This window comes from Triticum aestivum, chromosome 5A, assembly GCF_018294505.1.
Source record: "Triticum aestivum cultivar Chinese Spring chromosome 5A, IWGSC CS RefSeq v2.1, whole genome shotgun sequence".
NCBI lineage: Eukaryota > Viridiplantae > Streptophyta > Magnoliopsida > Poales > Poaceae > Triticum > Triticum aestivum.
The window spans coordinates 83,093,637-83,115,723 of record NC_057806.1 but is presented as its reverse complement, the minus strand read 5'-3'; the positions used below and the strand labels follow the sequence as shown (position 1 = coordinate 83,115,723).

Genomic DNA, 22,087 nt, shown 5'->3' with positions numbered 1-22,087 from the left:
TTTCCTTATATAAGAGTTTGTCCAGGCTTGTACTTTGCTACAAAAAGGATTGGGCCACCTTGCTGCAATTTATTTACTTTTGTTACTTGTTGCTCGTTACAAATTATCTTATCACAAAACTATCTGTTACCACTTGTTTCAGTACTTGCAGAGAATACCTTGCTGAAAACCGCTTATCATTTCCTTCTGCTCCTCGTTGGGTTCGATACTCTTACTTATCGAAAGGACTACGATAGATCCCCTATACTTGTGGGTCATCATTACTCTTTTCTGGCGCCATTGCCGGGGAGTGAAGCGTCTTTGGTAGGTGGAATTTGGTGAGGAAAAATTTATATAGTGTGCTGAAATTTACTGTCACTTGTTACTATGGAAAGTAATCCTCTGAGGGGCTTGTTCGGGGTATCTTCACCCCGACCAGTAGAGCAAAGAGTTGCTCCTCAACCTACTGAACCTACTGAAAATGAAAGTGAAAATGAAAATACTTGCTTTGAAGTTCCTTTGGGTATAATAGAAAAACTGCTAGCTAATCCTTTTTTAGGAGATGGTACAAAACATCCTGATGAACATCTAATATATGTGGATGAAGTTTGTGGATTATTTAAGCTTGCAGGTGTATCCAGAGATGTTGTTAGGAAGAAGGTCTTCCCTTTATCTTTGAGGGGAGATGCATCGACATGGTATAGGCTATGTGATGATATGAGGTCTTCGAATTACAAACGATTGAAATTGGAATTTCATCAGAAGTTTTATCCTATGCATCTTGTTCATCGTGATCGCAATTATATATATAATTTTTGGCCTCACGAAGGAGAAAGCATCGCTCAAGCTTGGGGGAGGCTTAAATCAATGTTATATTCATGCCCCAATCATGAGCTCTCAAGAGAAATGATTATCCAAAAAATTTATGCTCGGCTTTCTGGTAACAATCGCACCATGCTTGATACTTCTTGTGCTGGCTCTTTTATGATGAAGACTATTGAATTTAGATGGGATTTATTGGAAAGAATTAAACGCAACTCTGAAGATTGGGACCTCGACAATGGTAAGGAGTCAGGTATGACACCTAAGTTTGATTGTGTTAAATCTTTTATGGGTACCGATATTTTCCGTAAATTTAGCACTAAATATGGACTTGATTCTGAGATAGTAACTTCTTTCTGTGAATATTTTGCTACTTATGTTGATCTCCCTAAAGATAAGTGGTTTAAATATCATCCTCCCATAGAAGTAAAAGTAGATTCACCTATTAAAGTTGAAGAAAAGACTATCACTTATAATGATCCTATTGTTCCTACTTCTTATGTTGAGAAACCACCTTTCCCTGTTAGAATAAAGGATCATGCTAAATCTTCAACTGTGGTTCGTAAAAGCAACATTAGAACTTATATACCTCCTTAACAATTTAAAGTTGAACCTAATGTTTCTATTATTAAAGATCTCTTGTCTGATAATATTGATGGGCATGTTATTCAGTTCTGCGGTGAAACTGCTAGAATTGCTAAACCTTGTGCTAAAGATAAACATAGACCTGCGGTAGGCGTGCCTGTTATTTCTGTTAAAATAGGAGATCATTTTTATCATCGCTTATGTGATATGGGTGCTAGTGCTAGTGCAATACCTATTGACTTATATAAAGAAATTATGCATGACATTGCACCTGTTGAGTTAGAAGAAATTGATGTCACTATTAAACTTGCTAATAGAGATACTATTTCACCAATGGGAATTGTTAGAGATGTTGAAGTCTTGTGTGGGAAAACTAAATATCCTGCTGATTTTCTTGTTCTTGGTTCCCCACAAGATAGCTTTTGTCCCATTATATTTGGTAGACCCTTCTTAAATACTGTTAATGCTACCATAGATTGCACAAAGAATGTTGTTACTGTCGGTTTAGATGATATGACTCATGAATTTAATTTCTCTAAATTTAATAAACAACACCATGAATAAGAATTGCCTAGTAAGGATGAAATTATTGGTCTTGCTTCTATTGCCGTACCTCCTAGTGATCCTTTAGAACAATATTTGCTAGACCATGAGAATGATATGTTTATGAATGAAAGAAGCGAAATAGATGAAGTATTCTTTAAACATGAAACTATTCTGAAACACAATTTGCCTGTTGAAATCCTAGGGGATCCCCCTCCACCTAAGGGTGATCCTGTGTTTGAGCTTAAACCGTTGCCTGATACTCTTAAATATGCTTATCTTGATGAAAAGAAGATATAGCCTGTTATTATGAGTGCTAACCTTTCAGAGCATGAAGAAGAAAGATTATTGAAAACTCTGAAGAAGCACCGTGCTACTATTGGATATACTCTTGATGATCTTAAGGGCATTAGTCCCACTCTATGTCAACATAAAATAAATTTGGAAGCAGACGCCAAACCGGTTTGTGATCCTCAACGACGTCTGAATCCTAAAATGAAAGAAGTGGTAAGAAAAGAAATACTAAAGCTTCTGGAGGCAGGTATAATTTATCTCGTTGCTGATAGTCAGTGGGTAAGTCCTGTTCATTGTGTCCCTAAGAAGGGAGGTATTACTATTGTTCCTAATGATAAAGATGAATTGATTCCACAAACAATTATTACAGGTTATAGGATGGTAATTTATTTCCGCAAATTAAATAAGGCTACTAAGAAAGATCATTACCCCTTACCTTTTATCGATCAAATGCTAGAAAGATTATGCAAACATACACATTATTGCTTTCTAGATGGTTATTCTGGTTTAACTCAAATACCTGTGTCGGCTAAAGATCAATCAAAGACTACTTTTACATGCCCTTTTGGTACTTTTGCTTATAGACGTATGCCTTTTGGTTTATGTAATGGACCTGCTACCTTTCAAAGATGCATGATGGCTATATTCTCTGACTTTTGTGAAAAGATTTGTGAGGTTTTCATGGACGACTTTTCTGTCTATGGATCTTCTTTTGATGATTGCTTGAGCAATCTTGATCGAGTTTTGCAGAGATGTGAAGAAACTAATTTTGTCTTGAATTGGGAAAAGTGCCACTTTATGGTTAATGAATGTATTGTCTTGGGGCATAAAGTTTGTGAAAGAGGTATTGAAGTTGATAAAGCCAAGGTTGTTGCTATTGAAAAGATTCCATGTCCCAAGGACATCAAAGGTATAAGAAGTTTCCTTGGTCACGCCGGATTTTATAGGAGGTTCATTAAGGACTTCTCAAAAATTTCTCGGCCTCTGACTAATTTATTACAAAAAGATATACCATTTGTCTTTGATGATGATTGTGTAGAAGCATTTGAAATACTTAAGAAAGCATTAGTCTCTGCACCTATTATTCAGCCACCTGATTGGAATTTACCCTTTGAAATTATGTGTGATGCTAGCGATTATGTTGTAGGTGTTCTTCTAGGGCAAAGAGTTGATAAGAAATTAAATGTTATCCATTATGCTAGTAAGACTCTAGACAATGCTGAAAGAAATTATGCTACTACTGAAAAAGAACTTTTAGCAGTTGTATTTGCTTGTGATAAGTTCAGACCTTATATTGTTGATTCTAAAGTAACTATCCACACTGATCATGCTGCTATTAAATGTCTTATGGAGAAGAAAGATGCTAAACCTAGACTTATGAGATGGGTTCTCTTGCTACAAGAATTTGATTTACATATTGTTGATAGAAGAGGAGCTGAGAACCCCGTTGTAGACAACTTATCTAGGTTAGAGAATGTTCTTGATGACCCACTACCTATTGATGATAGCTTTCCTAATGAACAATTAAATGTCATAAGTACTTCTCGTAATACTCCTTGGTATGCTGATTATGCTAATTACATTGTTGCTAAATTCATACCACCTAGCTTCACATACCAACAAAAGAAAAAGTTCTTCTATGATTTGAGACACTACTTTTGGGATGACCCACATCTTTATAAAGAAGGACTAGATGGTGTTATTAGACGTTGTATACCTGAGCATGAACAGGAACAGATCCTATGCAAGTGCCACTCTGAAACTTATGGAGGACACCACGCACGAGATAGAACTGCACATAAGGTATTGCAATCCGGTTTTTATTGGCCTACTCTCTTCAAGGATGCCCGTGAGTTTGTCCTATCTTGTGATGAATGTCAAAGAATTGGTAATATTAGTAGACGTCAAGAAATGCCTATGAATTATTCACTTGTTATTGAACCATTTGATGTTTGGGGCTTTGATTATATGGGACCTTTTCCTGCCTCTAATGGATATACACATATTTTAGTTGTTGTTGATTACGTTACTAAGTGGGCAGAAGCTATTCCAACTAGTAGTGCTGATCATAACACTTCTATTAAAATGCTTAAAGAAGTTATTTTTCCGAGGTTTGGAGTCCCTAGATATTTAATGACTAATGGTGGTTCACATTTTATTCATGGTGCTTTTCCGTAAAATGCTTGCTAAATATGACGTCAATCATAGAATTGCATCTCCGTATCACCCACGGTCTAGTGGTTAAGTAGAATTGAGTAATAGAGAAGTCAAATTAATTTTGCAAAAGATTGTCAATAGGTCTAGAAAGAATTGGTCCAAGAAACTTGATGATGCATTATGGGCCTATAGAACTGCATATAAAAATCCTATGGTTATGTCTCCGTATAAAATGGTATATGGAAAAGCATGTCACTTACCTCTCGAACTAGAACATAAGGCATATTGGGCTATTAAAGAGCTCAACTATGATTTCAAACTTGCCAGTGAAAAGAGGTTATTTGGTATTAGCTCACTTGATGAATGGAGAACCCAAGCTTATTAAAATGCCAAGTTGTTTAAAGAAAAGGTTAAAAGATGGCATGGCAAAAGGATACAAAAGCGTGAGTTTAATGTAGGTGATTATGTATTGCTATACAACTCTTGTTTAAGATTTTTTGCAGGAAAACTTCTCTCTAAATGGGAAGGCCCCTATATTATCGAGGAGGTCTATCGTTCCGGTGCCATAAAAATCAACAACTTCGAAGGCACAAATCCGAAGGTGGTAAACGGTCAAAGAATCAAACATTATATCTCAGGTAATCCCATAAATATTGAAACCAATATTACTGAAACTGTAACCCCGGAGGAATACATAAGGGACACTTTCTAGAACGTTTCAGACTCCGAAAAGGAATAGGTATGTGGTACGGTAAGTAAACCGACTCCAAATCTATTTTTAAGGCAATATTTCTCCGTTTTGGAATATTTAGAAAAATAGAAAAATAAGTAGCAGTCCGGGAATGACACGAGGGCCCCACAAGGGTGGAGGGCGCACCGTACCCCCCTGGGCGCGCCCCCTACCTCGTGAGCACCTCGTGTGCCTTCCGGACTCCGTTTTCTTGCACGATACATATTTTGGTCGGTAAAAATTCACTATATATTCTCCCGAAGGTTTTGACTCCCGTATCACGCAAATATTCTCTATTCTTGTTTCGACCTATTTTTCTGACAGATCTAGATTATCATGACGTCCCCAAGTGCTTCCAAGGACAAGTTCTTCGAGAAGGTCATCAACCCTTACCTCACGGGGGTGCTGCAACACCCTCAAACCATTGAGATGCATGATGGGTTGCTGCACATCCGCGATGCTGAGGGACCAAAGGGAACCGGAAGCGTGGAGACGAGGCTCGAAGCAATGGAGCAACAAGTTTTCAAGTGCCAGGGGATGGTGGAGCGTGGAATCAACGCTAGCCACACGATGCTCGCGGAGTTCACTAACAACTACAAGCCAGATGCCAAGAACACCGAGGAGGCCATCTTCAAGCTATATGAGAAGATCGAGCACCTCCAAGCCCAAATCTATAACCTGCAAAACCAAAACTGTGAGTATGAATATAGATTCAAAAGAATGAGTTTGGCTGCAGATTCGAGGATTCCGGAGACTCGATCATCCTTCTATGATAGTGAACCTATGCCTTGGAAGATGGATGGCAAGCCCACATCATCAACAACACCTCCACCTTCTTCACCAACCAAGGAGATATAATCACATGGGTATGGGCACTCCCCTTGGCAACTGCCAAGCTTGGGGGAGGTTCCCCGGTATCGTATCACAATCACAACTCCTATCTTTACCGTTTTCCTTAGTTCGATCCTATTAGTAGTATTTTGATCTAGTAGAATAAAGTTTATGGCATGATATAGTTTTGAGTTTTGCCTTATGATTTCTCTATGTAATTGAGTCCGTGAGCTATATAATAAAGATTAGTGTTGAGTCAAGGGCTTGATTTTCTTGCTATGATTGGGTAAATAAAAGAAAAGAGAAAAAGAATAAAAAGAAACAAAAGTTCATATTGATCTTATTGAGAGTAATGACTTCACATAGGAAGAGTGCGATGATTAAAAGTTGTTGGGAGTTGGCAGACATAGCTTTGGTCATCGTTGCAATTAATAGAAGTAATAAGGAAAGAGAGGTTTCACCTATAAATATATTATCATTGACATATTTTATGATTGTGAGAACTCATTAAAATATGACATTCTAAAGAGTGATATTGGACAAGGAAGACAATGTGATGAGTTATGTTTTCTTATAGCTGAGATAAAGTATGTTGTCATGGATCATCCAACATGTTGAGCTTGCCTTTCCCCCTCATGCTAGCCAAATTCTCAGCACCAAGTAGAGATACTACTTGTGCTTCCAAACACCCTTAAACCAGTTTTGCCATGAGAGTCCACTATATCTACCTGTGGATTGAGTAAGATCCTTCAAGTAAGTTGTCATCGGTGCAAGGCAATAAAAATTGCTCTAAATATGTATGATTAGTGTGGGAGAAATAAGCTTTATACGATCTTGTGATGTGGAGGTAATAAAGGCTACGAACTGCATAATAAAGGTTCATATCACAAGGGGCAATATAAAGTGACGTTCTTTCGCATTAAGATTTTGTGCATCCAACCATAAAAGCGCATGGCAACCTCTGCTTCCCTCTGCGAAGGGCCTATCTTTTAATATTATCTTCTACCTTATGCAAGAGTCATGGTGATCTTCACCTTCCCTTTTTACATTGTATCCTTTGGCAAGCACAATGTGTTGGAAAGATCCTGATATATATATCTAATTGGATGTAGGGGGGCATGAGTTATTATTGTTGACATTACCCTCGAGGTAAATGTTGGGGAACGTAGTAATTTCAAAAAATTTCCTACGCACATGCAAGATCATGGTGATGATATAGCAACAAGGGGAGAGTGTTGTCTACGTACCCTGTAGACCGAAGCGGAAGCGTTGACGCAACATAGAGGAAGTAGTCATACGTCCTCCGGTTCAACCGATCCAAGTACCGTTACTCCGGCACCTCCGAGTTCTTGACACGCGTACAGCTCGATGACGCACCCTCGATCTCCGATCCAGCAGAGGCGCTGAGGGGGAGTTCCGTCAGCACGACGGCGTGGTGACGATCTTGATGTTCTCCTGTTGCAGGGCTTCGCCTAAGCACCGCTACAATATGACCGAGGTGTAATATCGTGGAGGGGGGCACCGCACACGGCTAAGGAACGATCAATGATCAACTTGTGTGTTCTAGGGTGCCCCCTACCCCCGTATATAAAGGAGGGAGGGAGGACGTGGCCGGCCCTAGGGGGGGCGCCATGAGGAGGGGGAAACCTACTCCAAGTAGGTTTCCCTCTCTTTTCCTTATCTTATTTGGAGGGGGAAGGAAAGAGTACTAGTATTAGGAAGTAGTACTAGTAGTAGTAATAGGAAGAGGGGGAAGGAGAAAGGAAAGGGGGGGCCGGCCCCCCTCCCCAATTCGGATTGGGCTTGGGGGGCGCGCCCCCTTCCCTTGCTCCTTCTCTCTTCCTCCTACATGGGCCCAATAAGGCCCATATACCTCCCGGGGGGTTCCGGTAACCTCCCGGGGCTCCAAACTTCTCCGGAACCTTTCCGGTGTCCAAATATATCCGTCCAATATATCAATCTTTATGTCTCGACCATTTCGAGACTCCTCGTCATGTCCGTAATCATATCCGGGACTTCGAACAACCTTCGGTACATCAAAATACATAAACTCATAATATAACTGTCATCGAAACCTTAAGCGTGCGGACCCTATGGTTCGAGAATGATGTAGACATGACTGAGACACATCTCTGGTCAATAACCAATAGCGGGACCTGGATGCCCATATTGGTTCCTACATATTCTACGAAGATCTTTATCGGTCAAACCGCATAACAACATACGTTGTTCCCTTTGTCATCGGTATGTTACTTGTCCGAGATTCGATCGTCGGTATCCAATACCTAGTTCAATCTCGTTATCGACAAGTCTCTTTACTCGTTTTGTAATACGTCATCTTATAACTAACTCATTAGTTACATGCTTGCAAGGCTTAGGTGATGAGCATTGCCGAGAGGGCCCAGAGATACCTCTCCGACAATCGGAGTGACAAAACCTAATCTCGAATTATGCTAACTCAACATGTACCTTCGGAGACACCTGTAGTACTCCTTTATAATCACCCAGTTACGTTGTGACGTTTGGTAGTACCCAAAGTTTTCCTCCGGTAAACGGGAGTTACACAATTCTCATAGTTACAGGAACATGTATAAGTCATGAAGGAAGCAATAGCAGAATACTAAACGATCAAGTGCTAAGCTAACGGGATGGGTCATGTCAATCACCTCATTCTCCTAATGATGTGATCCCATTAATCAAATGACAACACATGTCAATGGTTAGGAAACATAACCATCTTTGATTAATGAGCTAGTCAAGTAGAGGCATACTAGTGACTATATGTTTGTCTATGTATTCACACATGTATCATGTTTCCGGTTAATACAATTCTAGCATGAATAATAAACATTTATCATGATATGAGGAAATAAATAATAACTTTATTATTGCCTCTAGGGCATATTTCCTTCAGTCTCCCACTTGCACTAGAGTCAATAATCTAGATTACATAGTAATGATTCTAACACCCATGGAGTCTTGGTGCTGATCATGTTTTGCTCGTGAGAGAGGCTTAGTCAACGGGTCTGCAACATTCAGATCCGTATGTATCTTGCAAATCTCTATGTCTCCCACTTGGACTTGGTCCCGAATGGAATTTAAGCGTCTCTTGATGTGCTTGGTCCTCTTGTGAAATCTGGATTCCTTTGCCAAGGCAATTGCACCAGTATTGTCACAGAAGATCTTCATTGGTCCCGATGCACTAGGTATGACACCTAGATCGGAAATGAACTCCTTCATCCAGACTCCTTCATTTGCTGCTTCAGAAGCAGCTATGTACTCCGCTTCACATGTAGATCCCGCCACGACGCTTTGTTTAGAACTGCACCAACTTACAGCTCCACCGTTTAATAAAAACACGTATCCGGTCTGCGATTTAGAATCGTCCGGATCAGTGTCAAAGCTTGCATCGACGTAACCATTTATGACTAGCTCTTTGTCACCTCCATATACGAGAAACATATCCTTAGTCCTTTTCAGGTATTTCAGGATGTTCTTGACCGCTGTCCAGTGATCCACTCCTGGATTACTTTGGTACCTACCTGCCAAGCTTATTGCTAAGCATACGTCAGGTCTGGTACACAGCATTGCATACATGATAGAGCCTATGGCTGAAGCATAGGGAACATCTTTCATTTTCTCTCTATCTTCTGCTGTGGTCGGGCATTGAGTTTGACTCAACTTCACACCTTGTAGCACAGGCAAGAATCCTTTCTTTGCCTGATCCATTTTGAACTTTTTCAAAATTTTGTCAAGGTATGTACTTTGTGGAAAGTCCTATTAAGCGTCTTGATCTATCTCTATAGATCTTGATGCCCAATATGTAAGAAGCTTCACCGAGGTCTTTCATAGAAAAACTTTTATTCAAGTATCCCTTTATGCTATCCAGAAATTCTATATCATTTCCAATTAATAATATGTCATCAACATATAAAACTAGAAATGCTACAGAGCTCCCACTCACTTTCTTGTAAATACAGGCTTCTCCAAAAGTCTGTATAAAACCATATGCTTTGATCACACTATCAAAACGTTTATTCCAACTCCGAGATGCTTGCACCAGTCCATAAATGGAACGTTGGAGCTTGCACACTTTGTCAGCACCTTTTGGATCAACAAAACCTTCAGGTCGCATCATATACAACTCTTCTTCTAGAAATCCATTCAAGAATGCAGTTTTGACATCCATTTGCCAAATTTCATAATCATGAAATGCAGCAATAGCCAACATGATTCGGACAGACTTAAGCATCGCTACGGGTGAGAAAGTCTCATCGTAGTCAACCCCTTGAACTTGTCGAAAATCTTTTGCAACAAGTCGAGCTTTGTAGACAGTAACATTACCATCAGCATCAGTCTTCTTCTTAAAGATCCATTTATTCTCAATGGCTTGCCGATCATCGGGCAAGTCAACCAAAGTCCATACTTTGTTTTCATACATGGATCCTATCTCAGATTTCATGGCCTCTAGCCATTTTGCGGAATCTGGGCTTATCATCGCTTCCTCATAGTTCATAGGTTCATCATGGTCTAGTAACATGACTTCCAGAATAGGATTTCTGTACCACTCTGGTGCGGATCTTACTCTGGTAGACCTACGAGGTTCAGTAGAAACTTGATCTGAAGTTTCATGATCAATATCATTAGCTTCCTCACTAATTGGTGTAGTTGTCACAGGAACCGGTTCTTGTGATGAACTACTTTCCAATAAGGGAGTAGATACAGTTATCTCATCAAGTTCTACTTTCCTCCCACTCACTTCTTTCGAGAGAAACTCCTTCTCTAGAAAGGATCCGATTTTAGCAACGAAAATCTTGCCTTCATATCTGTGATAGAAGGTGTACCCAATTGTCTCCTTTGGGTATCCTATGAAGACACATTTCTCCGATTTGGGTTCGAGCTTATCTGGTTGAAGTTTCTTCACATAAGCATCGCAGCCCCAAACTTTGAGAAACGACAACTTTGGTTTCTTGCCAAACCACAGTTCATAAGGTGTCGTCTCAACGGATTTTGATGGTGCCCTATTTAACGTGAATGTGGCCGTCTCTAAAGCATAACCCCAAAACGATAGCGGTAAATCGGTAAGAGACATCATAGATCGCACCATATCAAGTAAAGTACGATTACGACGTTCGGACACACCATTTCGCTGTGGTGTTCCAGGTGGCGTGAGTTGCGAAACTATTCCACATTGTTTCAAATGTAAACCAAACTCGTAACTCAAATATTCTCCTCCACGATCAGATCGTAGAAACTTTATTTTCTTGTTACGATGATTTTCTACTTCACTCTGAAATTCTTTGAACTTTTCAAATGTTTCAGACTTGTGCTTCATCAAGTAGATATACCCATATCTGCTCAAATCATCTGTGAAGGTGAGGAAATAACGATATCCGCCACGAGCCTCAACATTCATCGGACCACATACATCTGTATGTATGATTTCCAACAAATCTGTTGCTCTCTCCATAGATCCGGAGAACGGTGTTTTGGTCATCTTGCCCATGAGGCACGGTTCGCAAGTACCAAGTGATTCATAATCAAGTGATTCCAGAAGTCCATCAGTATGGAGTTTCTTCATGCGTTTTACACCGATATGACCTAAACGGCAGTGCCACAAATATGTTGCACTATCATTATCAACTCTGCATCTTTTGGCTTCAACATTATGAATATGTGTATCACTACTATCGAGATTTAATAAAAATAGACCACTCTTCAAGGGTGCATGACCATAAAAGATATTACTCATATAAATAGAACAACCATTATTCTCTGATTTAAATGAATAACCGTCTCGCATCAAACAAGATCCAGATATAATGTTCATGCTCAACGCAGGCACCAAATAACAATTATTCAGGTCTAAAACTAATCCCGATGGTAGATGTAGAGGTAGCGTGCCGACCGCGATCACATCGACTTTGGAACCATTTCCCACGCGCATCGTCACCTCGTCCTTAGCTAATCTTCGCTTAATCCGTAGTCCCTGTTTCGAGTTGCAAATGTTAGCAACAGAACCAGTATCAAATACCCAGGTGCTACTGCGAGCATTAGTAAGGTACACATCAATAACATGTATATCACATATACCTTTGTTCACTTTGCCATCCTTCTTATCCGCCAAATACTTGGGGCAGTTCCGCTTCCAGTGTCCAGTCTGCTTGCAGTAGAAGCACTCAGTTTCAGGCTTAGGTCCAGACTTGGGTTTCTTCACTTGAGCAGCAACTTGTTTGCCGTTCCTTTTGAAGTTCCCCTTCTTCTTCCCTTTGCCCCTTTTCTTGAAACCAGTGGTCTTGTTGACCATCAACACTTGATGCTCCTTTTTGATTTCTACCTCCGCGGCTTTCAGCATCGCGAAGAGCTCGGGAATAGTCTTGTTCATCCCTTGCATATTATAGTTCATCACAAAGCTCTTGTAGCTTGGTGGCAGTGATTGGAGAATTCTGTCAATGACGCTATCATCCGGAAGATTAACTCCCAGTTGAATCAAGTGATTATTATACCCAGACATTTTGAGTATATGCTCACTGACAGAACTGTTCTCCTCCATCTTGCAGCCGTAGAACTTATTGGAGACTTCATATCTCTCAATCCGGGCATTTGCTTGAAATATTAACTTCAACTCCTGGAACATCTCATATGCCCCATGATGTTCAAAACATCGTTGAAGACCCGGTTCTAAGCCGTAAAGCATGGCACACTGAACTATAGAGTAGTCATCAGCTTTGCTCTGCCAGACGTTCTTAACGTCGTCAGTTGCATCAGCAGCAGGCCTGGCACCCAGCGGTGCTTCCAGGACGTAACTCTTCTGTGCAGCAATGAGGATAATCCTCAGGTTACGGACCCAGTCCGTGTAATTGCTACCATCATCTTTCAACTTTGCTTTCTCAAGGAACGTATTAAAATTCAACGGAACAACAGCACGAGCCATCTATCTACAAACAAACATAGACAAGCAAAATACTATCAGGTACTAAGTTCATGATAAATTTAAGTTCAATTAATCATATTACTAAAGAACTCCCACTTAGACAGACATCTCTCTAGTCATCTAAGTGATTACGTGATCCAAATCAACTAAACCATGTCCGATCATCACGTGAGATGGAGTAGTTTCAATGGTGAACATCTCTATGTTGATCATATCTACTATATGATTCACGCTCGACCTTTCGGTCCCCGTGTTCCGAGGCCATATCTGTATATGCTAGGCTCGTCAAGTATAACCTGAGTATTCCGCGTGTGCAACTGTTTTGCACCCGTTGTATTTGAACGTAGAGCCTATCACACCCGATCATCACGTGGTGTCTCAGCACGAAGAACTTTCGCAACGGTGCATACTCAGGGAGAACACTTCTTGATAATTAGTGAGAGATCATCTTAAAATGCTACCGTCAATCAAAGCAAGATAAGATGCATAAAGGATAAACATCACATGCAATCAATATAAGTGATATGATATGGCCATCATCATCTTGTGCTTGTGATCTCCATCTTCGAAGCACCGTCGTGATCACCATCGTCACTGGCGCGACACCTTGATCTCCATCGTAGCATCGTTGTCGTTACGCCATCTATTGCTTCTACGACTATCGCTACCGCTTAGTGATAAAGTAAAGCAATTACAGGGCGTTTGCATTTCATACAATAAAGCGACAACCATATGGCTCCTGCCAGTTGCCGATAACTTCGGTTACAAAACATGATCATCTCATACAATAAAATATAGCATCATGTCTTGGCCATATCACATCACAACATGCCCTGCAAAAACAAGTTAGACGTCCTCTACTTTGTTGTTGCAAATTTTACGTGGCTGCTACGGGCTTAAGCAAGAACCAATCTCACCTACGCATCAAAACCACAACGATAGTTTGTCAAATAGACTCCGTTTTAACCTTCACAAGGACCGGGCGTAGCCACACTAGGTTCAACTAAAGTGAGAGAGACAGACACCCGCCAGCCACCTTTAAGCACGAGTGCTCGTAACGGTGAAACCAGTCTCGCGTAAGCGTACGCGTAATGTCGGTCTGGGCCGCTTCATCTCACAATACCGCTGAACCAAAGTATGACATGCTGGTAGGCAGTATGACTTATATCGTCCACAACTCACTTGTGTTCCACTCGTGCATATAACATCAACGCATAAAACCTAGGCTCTGATGCCACTGTTGGGGAACGTAGTAATTTCAAAAAATTTCCTACGCACACGCAAGATCATGGTGATGATATAGCAACGAGGGGAGAGTGTTGTCTACGTACCCTCGTAGACCGAAGCGGAAGCGTTGACGCAACGTAGAGGAAGTAGTCGTACGTCCTCCGGTTCAACCGATCCAAGTACCGTTACTCCGGCACCTCCGAGTTCTTGACACGCGTACAGCTCGATGACGCACCCTCAATCTCCGATCCAGCAGAGGCGCTGAGGGGGAGTTCCGTCAGCACGATGGCGTGGTGACGATCTTGATGTTCTCCTGTTGCAGGGCTTCGCCTAAGCACCGCTACAATATGACCGAGGTGTAATATCGTGGAGGGGGGCACCGCACACGGCTAAGGAACGATCAATGATCAACTTGTGTGTTCTAGGGTGCCCCCCTACCCCCGTATATAAAGGAGGGAGGGAGGAGGTGGCCGGCCCTAGGGGGGCGCGCCATGAGGAGGGGGAAACCTACTCCAAGTAGGTTTCCCTCTCTTTTCCTTATCTTATTTGGAGGGGGAAGGAAAGAGTACTAGTATTAGGAAGTAGTACTAGTAGTAGTAATAGGAAGAGGGGGAAGGAGAAAGGAAAGGGGGGCCGGCCCCCCTCCCCAATTCGGATTGGGCTTGGGGGGGCGCGCCCCCTTCCCTTGCTCCTTCTCTCTTCCTCCTACATGGGCCCAATAAGGCCCATATACCTCCCGGGGGGTTCCGGTAACCTCCCGGGGCTCCAAACTTCTCCGGAACCTTTCCGGTGTCCAAATATATCCGTCCAATATATCAATCTTTATGTCTCGACCATTTCGAGACTCCTCGTCATGTCCGTAATCATATCCGGGACTGCGAACAACCTTCGGTACATCAAAATACATAAACTCATAATATAACTGTCATCAAAACCTTAAGCGTGCGGACCCTATGGTTCGAGAATGATGTAGACATGACTGAGACACATCTCTGGTCAATAACCAATAGCGGGACCTGGATGCCCATATTGGTTCCTACATATTCTACGAAGATCTTTATCGGTCAAACCGCATAACAACATACGTTGTTCCCTTTGTCATCGGTATGTTACTTGTCCGAGATTCGATCGTCGGTATCCAATACCTAGTTCAATCTCGTTATCGACAAGTCTCTTTACTCGTTTTGTAATACGTCATCTTATAACTAACTCATTAGTTACATGCTTGCAAGGCTTAGGTGATGAGCATTGCCGAGAGGGCCCAGAGATACCTCTCCGACAATCGGAGTGACAAAACCTAATCTCGAATTATGCTAACTCAACATGTACCTTCGGAGACACCTGTAGTACTCCTTTATAATCACCCAGTTACGTTGTGACGTTTGGTAGTACCCAAAGTTTTCCTCCGGTAAACGGGAGTTACACAATTCTCATAGTTACAGGAACATGTATAAGTCATGAAGGAAGCAATAGCAGAATACTAAACGATCAAGTGCTAAGCTAACGGGATGGGTCATGTCAATCACCTCATTCTCCTAATGATGTGATCCCATTAATCAAATGACAACACATGTCAATGGTTAGGAAACATAACCATCTTTGATTAATGAGCTAGTCAAGTAGAGGCATACTAGTGACTATATGTTTGTCTATGTATTCACACATGTATCATGTTTCCGGTTAATACAATTCTAGCATGAATAATAAACATTTATCATGATATGAGGAAATAAATAATAACTTTATTATTGCCTCTAGGGCATATTTCCTTCAGTAAAAAGGTTGTGGGGCGAAACTATAAGCCCATATCTTTCTCTGTGTCCGATTAAAACTCCATAACCACAAGTATTGCGTGAGTGTTAGCAATTATGAAGGACTAGATGATAGTTGAGTATGTGGACTTGCTTTTTAGCTCTGACATAGACTCTTTCTGATGTTATGATAAATTGCAATTGCTTCAATGACCGAGGTTATAGTTTGTTGGTTCTCAATAAGGTTTCTGATTCAGTACTTTTGCATTGTGAATAGATCATCACTTGAACATAAGTAATCATATGACAATATCTATATATGTTGCTGTTAAGAGAATAATCATGAAGCCTTCATGTCTGTATTTTATTTTTATCGACGCCTCTACCTCTAAACATGGGGACATATTTATTGTTATCGGCTTTCGCTTGAGGACAAGCGAGGTCTAAGCTTGGGGGAGTTGATACGTCCATTTTGCATCATGCTTTTATATCAATATTTATTGCATTATGGGCTGTTATTTCACATTATGTCACAATACTTATGGCTATTCTCTCTTATTTTACAAGGTTTGCATAAGGAGGGAGAATGCCGGCAGCTGGAATTCTGGGCTGGAAAAGGAGCAAATATTAGAGACCTATTCTGCACAACTCCAAAAGTCCTGAAACTCCACGGAACACCTTATAATAAATAATGAAAAATCCTCGCCAAAGATGAAGACCAGGGGCCCACACCCTATCCACGAGGGTGGGGAGCGCCCCCTAGGGCGCGCCCCCTACCTCGTGGGCCCCCTGGTGGCTCTCTGATGACCATCTTCTGCTATATGAAGTCTTTCATCGAGAAAAAAACCAGAAGCAACCTTTCAGGACGAAACTCCGCCGCCACGAGGCGGAACCTTGGCGGATCCAATCTGGAGCTCCGGCATAGCTGTTCTGCCAGGGAAACTTCCCTCTCGGAGGGGGAAATCATCGCCATCGTCATCACCAACACTCCTCTCATCGGGAGACGGCAATCTCCATCAACATCTTCATCAGCACCATCTCATCTCAAAACCCTAGTTCATCTCTTGTATCCAATTCTTGTCTCCAAGTCCGGGATTGGTGCTAGTAGGTTGCTAGTAGTGTTAATTACTCCTTGTAGTTGATGCTAGTTGGTTTAATTGGTGGAAGATCATATGTTTAGATCCTATATGAATATTAATACCCCTCTGATTATGAACATGTTTATGCTTTGTGAGTAGTTACGTTTGTTCCTGAGGACAAGGGAGAAGTCTTGTTATTAGTAGTCATGTGAATTTGGTATTTGTTCGATATTTTGATGAGATGTATGTTGTCTAGCCTCTAGTGGTGTTATGTGAACGTCGACTACATAACACTTCACCATTATTTGGGCCTAGAGGAAGGCATTGGGAAGTAATAAGTAGATGATGGGTTGCTAGAGTGACAGAAGCTTAAACCCTAGTTTATGTGTTGCTTCGTAAGGGGTTGATTTGGATCCATATGTTTCATGCAATGGTTAGGTTTACCTTAATACTTTTGTTGTAGTTGCGGATGCTTGCAATAGAGGTTAATCATAAGTGGGATGCTTGTACAAGTAAGAACAACACCCAAGCACCGGTCCACCCACATATCAAACTATCAAAGTACCAAACGCGAATCATATGAACGTGATGAAAACTAGCTTGACGATATTCCCATGTGTCCTTGGGAGCGCTTTTCCTTATATAAGAGTTTGTCCAGGCTTGTCCTTTGCTACAAAAAGGATTGGGCCACCTTGCTGCACTTTATTTACTTTTGTTACTTGTTGCTCGTTACAAATTATCTTATCACAAAACTATCTGTTACCACTTGTTTTAGTACTTGCAGAGAATACCTTGCTGAAAACCGCTTATCATTTCCTTCTACTCCTTGTTGGGTTCGACACTCTTACTTATCGAAAGGACTACGATAGATCCCCTATACTTGTGGGTCATCAGTTACAGTGAAAGAAAGAGAGAGAAATAGATAGGGAGAGAGAGCAGCAGCAGCAATAGGGGGTTCAGACTTCAGAGAAGATCAGCAGCGAGGTTAGGAGAAGAAGAAGCAAACATGGGGATGGAGCGAGGAGTAGCAGCAAGCAGCAAGCAGCAAGAAAGAGGTTCAGAGAAGAAGTGGAGCAGCAGGTTTAGTGGATTCAGAGAAGAGGCAAGCAGCAAGAGGTGCAGCAATAGAGGAGCAGCAGCAGGGTTAGCAACAGCAACGTGGGGACTTAGAGAAGAGCAACAGCAGTTTGAGGTTCACAAGAGAAGCAGCAGCAATGGAGGTGAGGAAGCAGAGCAGCGGCAATGGAGGTGAGGAAGCAGAGCAGCAACAAAAATGTGGGAGAGAGAGACAACATCAGGTGAAGGAGAAGGACGGCAGCAGGGGAGAGGACTCGCACGAAGGAGAAGGACTGAATCATTAACATTATTCAGTATTTCAGTGAGTTGTGTACAGCTGAATCCAACTAACAAATGAAACACACCATATACCTAGAAGGAAATGTGAAACCCAAAGCATACACATATTGCCCATTTTAACCCAAAGCATGTCGCATCCAATCAAACCATGTGACTTTTGATAAAAATCACATCGCAAACAGTCAAATCAAGGAGGAAGTTACAGACGTAGGCATTGAAATGGGAACCGGAAGGAAGGGTAGACAATACATACCCCGGGAACTCCTTGTTGCGGATGTGTAGGTAGGGGTAGGCCTGCAACACGAGAAACAAATTAGGCTCGGGTCACGACCACCACAAGACCCGAAATATAGCATAGGCACGAGTAGCAGTGAGCAGCAAGAAAGAGGTTCAGAGAAGAAGTGCAGCAACAGGTTTAGTGGATTCAGAGAAGAGGCAAGCAGCAGGAGGTGCAGAAATAGAGAGGAGCAACAGCGGGGTTAGCAATAGCAGCGTGGGGACTTAAGAGAAGAGCAACAACAGTTTGACGTTCACAAGAGAAGCAACAGCAATGGAGGTGAGGAAGCAGAGCAGCTGCAAAGATGTGGGAGAGAGAGACAACAACAGGTGAAGGAGAAGGACAGCAACAGGGGAGAGGACTCGCGCGAAGGAGAAGGACTGAACCATTAACATTATTCAGTATTTCAGTGAGTTGTGTACAGCTGAATCCAACTAACAAATGAAACACACCATATACCTAGAACGAAATGTGAAACCCAAAGCATACACATATTGCCCATTTTAACCCAAACCATATCGCATCCAATTAAACCATGTGACTTTTGATAAAAATCACGTCGCAAACAGTCAAATCAAGGAGGAAGTTACAGACGTAGGCATTGAAATGGGCACCGGAAGGAAGGGGTAGACAATTCATACCCCGAGGGAACTCCTTGTTGCGGATGTGTAGGTAGGGGTAGGCCTGCAACACGAGAAACAAATCAGACCCGAGTCACGACCACCACAAGACCCAAAATGTAGCATAGGCACGAGATCTGACTAGCGGCTCGTCGAAGTGGGGGTGGCCCTTGGAGAGGTTCCAGCCATCAGGAGGGTGAAGGTGACGGCCCCCATGATGGTGATCTTCTCCCACTTGGCCGTCTCATCTGTGAGGCATCATCATCAATCAAACGAGAAAAATCCCCAAATCCACATCAAACGATCGATCAAATCGGGGGATAGAAGAGAGGGAGGTAGGGTTCGCGAGGTGTACATGCGGCACCCGACCGGGGCTGGGGCAAGGGCCTGGCACGCGCCGCCAGGGAGAGGAGGCCGGATCTCGCCGTTAGGAAGGCCATGGGTGGGTGGTGCTGCTGCTGCTTTCAGGGAACGGGGGTCGGTTTGGCTGGCTCGCTCGCCGCCATGCATGGGAGGAAGGAGCGGAGGGATGGGGTCACCGTGGTGTGCTCGGCACCGCCAGAGGACACCGGATTTAGGAGGGATCGGGTGTCGTAGGTGGTGGTGGTGGCGGCAGCGAGGAGTGGTGCGGGGGAGAGGGAGAGACGAGGGAGAGAGGAGCTCGCTTTGGTGGGTGGGTGGGTGGGTGCGCGGTCGCGTTGGTGGGTTTGGACGAGGGGAATGAGACGGAGGACTGGATCGGGAGGGGGCCGGGGACGGGGAGGAGGTGGCGGCGGCGGCGAGGAGATGGGGACGAGGGAGGAGGGGTTGATGGGATCTGATCTAGGGTTTGGGCTGTGGGTGGGGTATCTCTTTTTCTTTTTTTTCTTTTTTCTGTAGATAGATGAATGGATGAATGTGGGATGGAGAGATGGATGGATGCATGTCATCGATCCGTTGGAAGAGTTCTGATTGGTTCGGAAATTCAGTAACTTAAAATAGTTTTCAAATATTAAAAATAAAGGGATTTTGTAAAGTAGCTATCAATTTTTTTTTGCAAAAGGGCACCACACAAATTTTCACTAGAGTTAGACCATATTTTATGGATAAGGATCGATTTGTATGCATTTCTAATCTTTCTAGCTATTTTTAATCATTTTTCGAGTGCCCAAAATGACTTTTTTTAATGACCTACCATATATTTGTTGCATAATTGTACCAAATCAATTTTATAAAATAGTAGGACATATTTAATGCACAATTGACCAAATGGCTGGTTGTCAAGAGATTTGATCCACCTTTCGTGAAAAAGACAAATTTTCGTCGATTTAGTAGGAAGCCGGTAAAATTTCAACTGCAGCTGCCTCATAGTTTGCTTTTTATTTTTTTTTTAAAAAATCATTTTTAAGTACTTAAGTATCTATTGAATCAGAGAAACCTCAAAAAAATTCCAAGATTCAACCACTAGCTAGGAACGGTCATTCCCGCCGTTTTGACCGCATTTGGAAATGGGCATAAAAAATCAAAAAAATCAAAAAATTGGAAAACCTTCGCATTGTGTCATTATATGTGACCAAGTTACCAGGAAAAATAATAAACTTATAATACGGCAATTCTTTTAAAAAAATGTTCTCAAAAATGACCTACCATTTGTGAAGATTCATGGCTTTCAAGCCAAATGATCAATCTTATGGCCACATTCATGGCATAGTTTGTTAAAATGATCTCATATTGTGCACAAGGGTGCATATTGGAATGGAAAACAATGTTGCCTAAAGGAGTTTTCATTTTCTTTGGACAAAAAATCAATTTTCCATTTTTTGAGTGCCCAAAATGAGTTTTTTTGTGTGAAGGAACTACCAAATAATTGTTGCAATATTAGACCAAATCATTTTTATAAAATAATAGTCCATATTTAGTGCAGAATTGTCCTAATGGTTGGGTGTAAAAAGTTTTGATCCACCTTTGGTGAAAAAGACAAATTTCCGCCGTTTCAGTTGGAAGTGGGTCAAATTTGAACTGCGATCGCCTAGTTTGCTATTTTTTTCCAAAATAATTTCTAGGTACAAAAGTATCTATTTAATCATAGAAACACCAAAAAAATTCCAAGATTCAACCACTAGCTAGGAACGGTCACTCCCGCCGTTTTGACCACATTTTGAAATGAACATAAAAAAATTCAAAGAAAATCAAAAAATTGGAAAACATTTGCATTGTGTCATTATATGTGACAAAGTTATCAGGAAAAATAATAAACTTGTAATACGGTAATTATTTTTAAAAAGTGTTCTCAGAAACGAACTATCATGTGTGAAGATGCATGACTTTCAAGCCAAATGATCAATCTTAAGGCCCCAATCATGGCATAGTTCATTCAAATGATCTCATATTGTGCACAAGGGTGCATCTTCGGATGTCAAACAATGTTGCCTAAGGAAGTTTTCCTTTTCTTTGGACGGAAAATTCATTTTCTATTTTTCGAGTGCTAAAAATGTGTTTTTTTGTGAAGGACCTACCATATATTTATTGCAAAATGAGACTAGGTCATTTTTTATAATATATTAGGACTTATTTAATGTACAATTGACAAAATGGTTGGTAGTCAAAAGTATTTATACACCTTTGGTGAAAAAGACAAATTTCCGCCGACTCAGTAGGAAGCGGGTCAAATTTGAACTGCAGCTGCCTCATAGTTTGCTTTTTATTTTTTCCAAAAATCATTTGTAGGTACATAAGTATTTATTTAATTAGAAATACATGGTTTGGTGGTGATACATTGAGGTTTGGATGGTGGCCGAGGGCCGCAACTCCAGAGCGCGTAAACTCGCATGCCCGCTGCATGGTCACCGCATGTGTCAGATTTCGGGTTCCGGTAGACCCTTAAGGTTCAAACTCTGGGGTGCGCACGGAGATCTTTCCCCTA

The 22,087-nt window shown here is 41.6% G+C and overlaps 1 pseudogene; it reads right to left on the bottom strand.

Moving 5' to 3' along the window:
• Nucleotides 1-19,093: 19,093 nt before the first annotated feature.
• Nucleotides 19,094-19,625, bottom strand: LOC123106637 (cytochrome c oxidase subunit 6a, mitochondrial-like; annotated as a pseudogene).
• Between the last annotated feature and the right edge of the window lie 2,462 nt (nucleotides 19,626-22,087).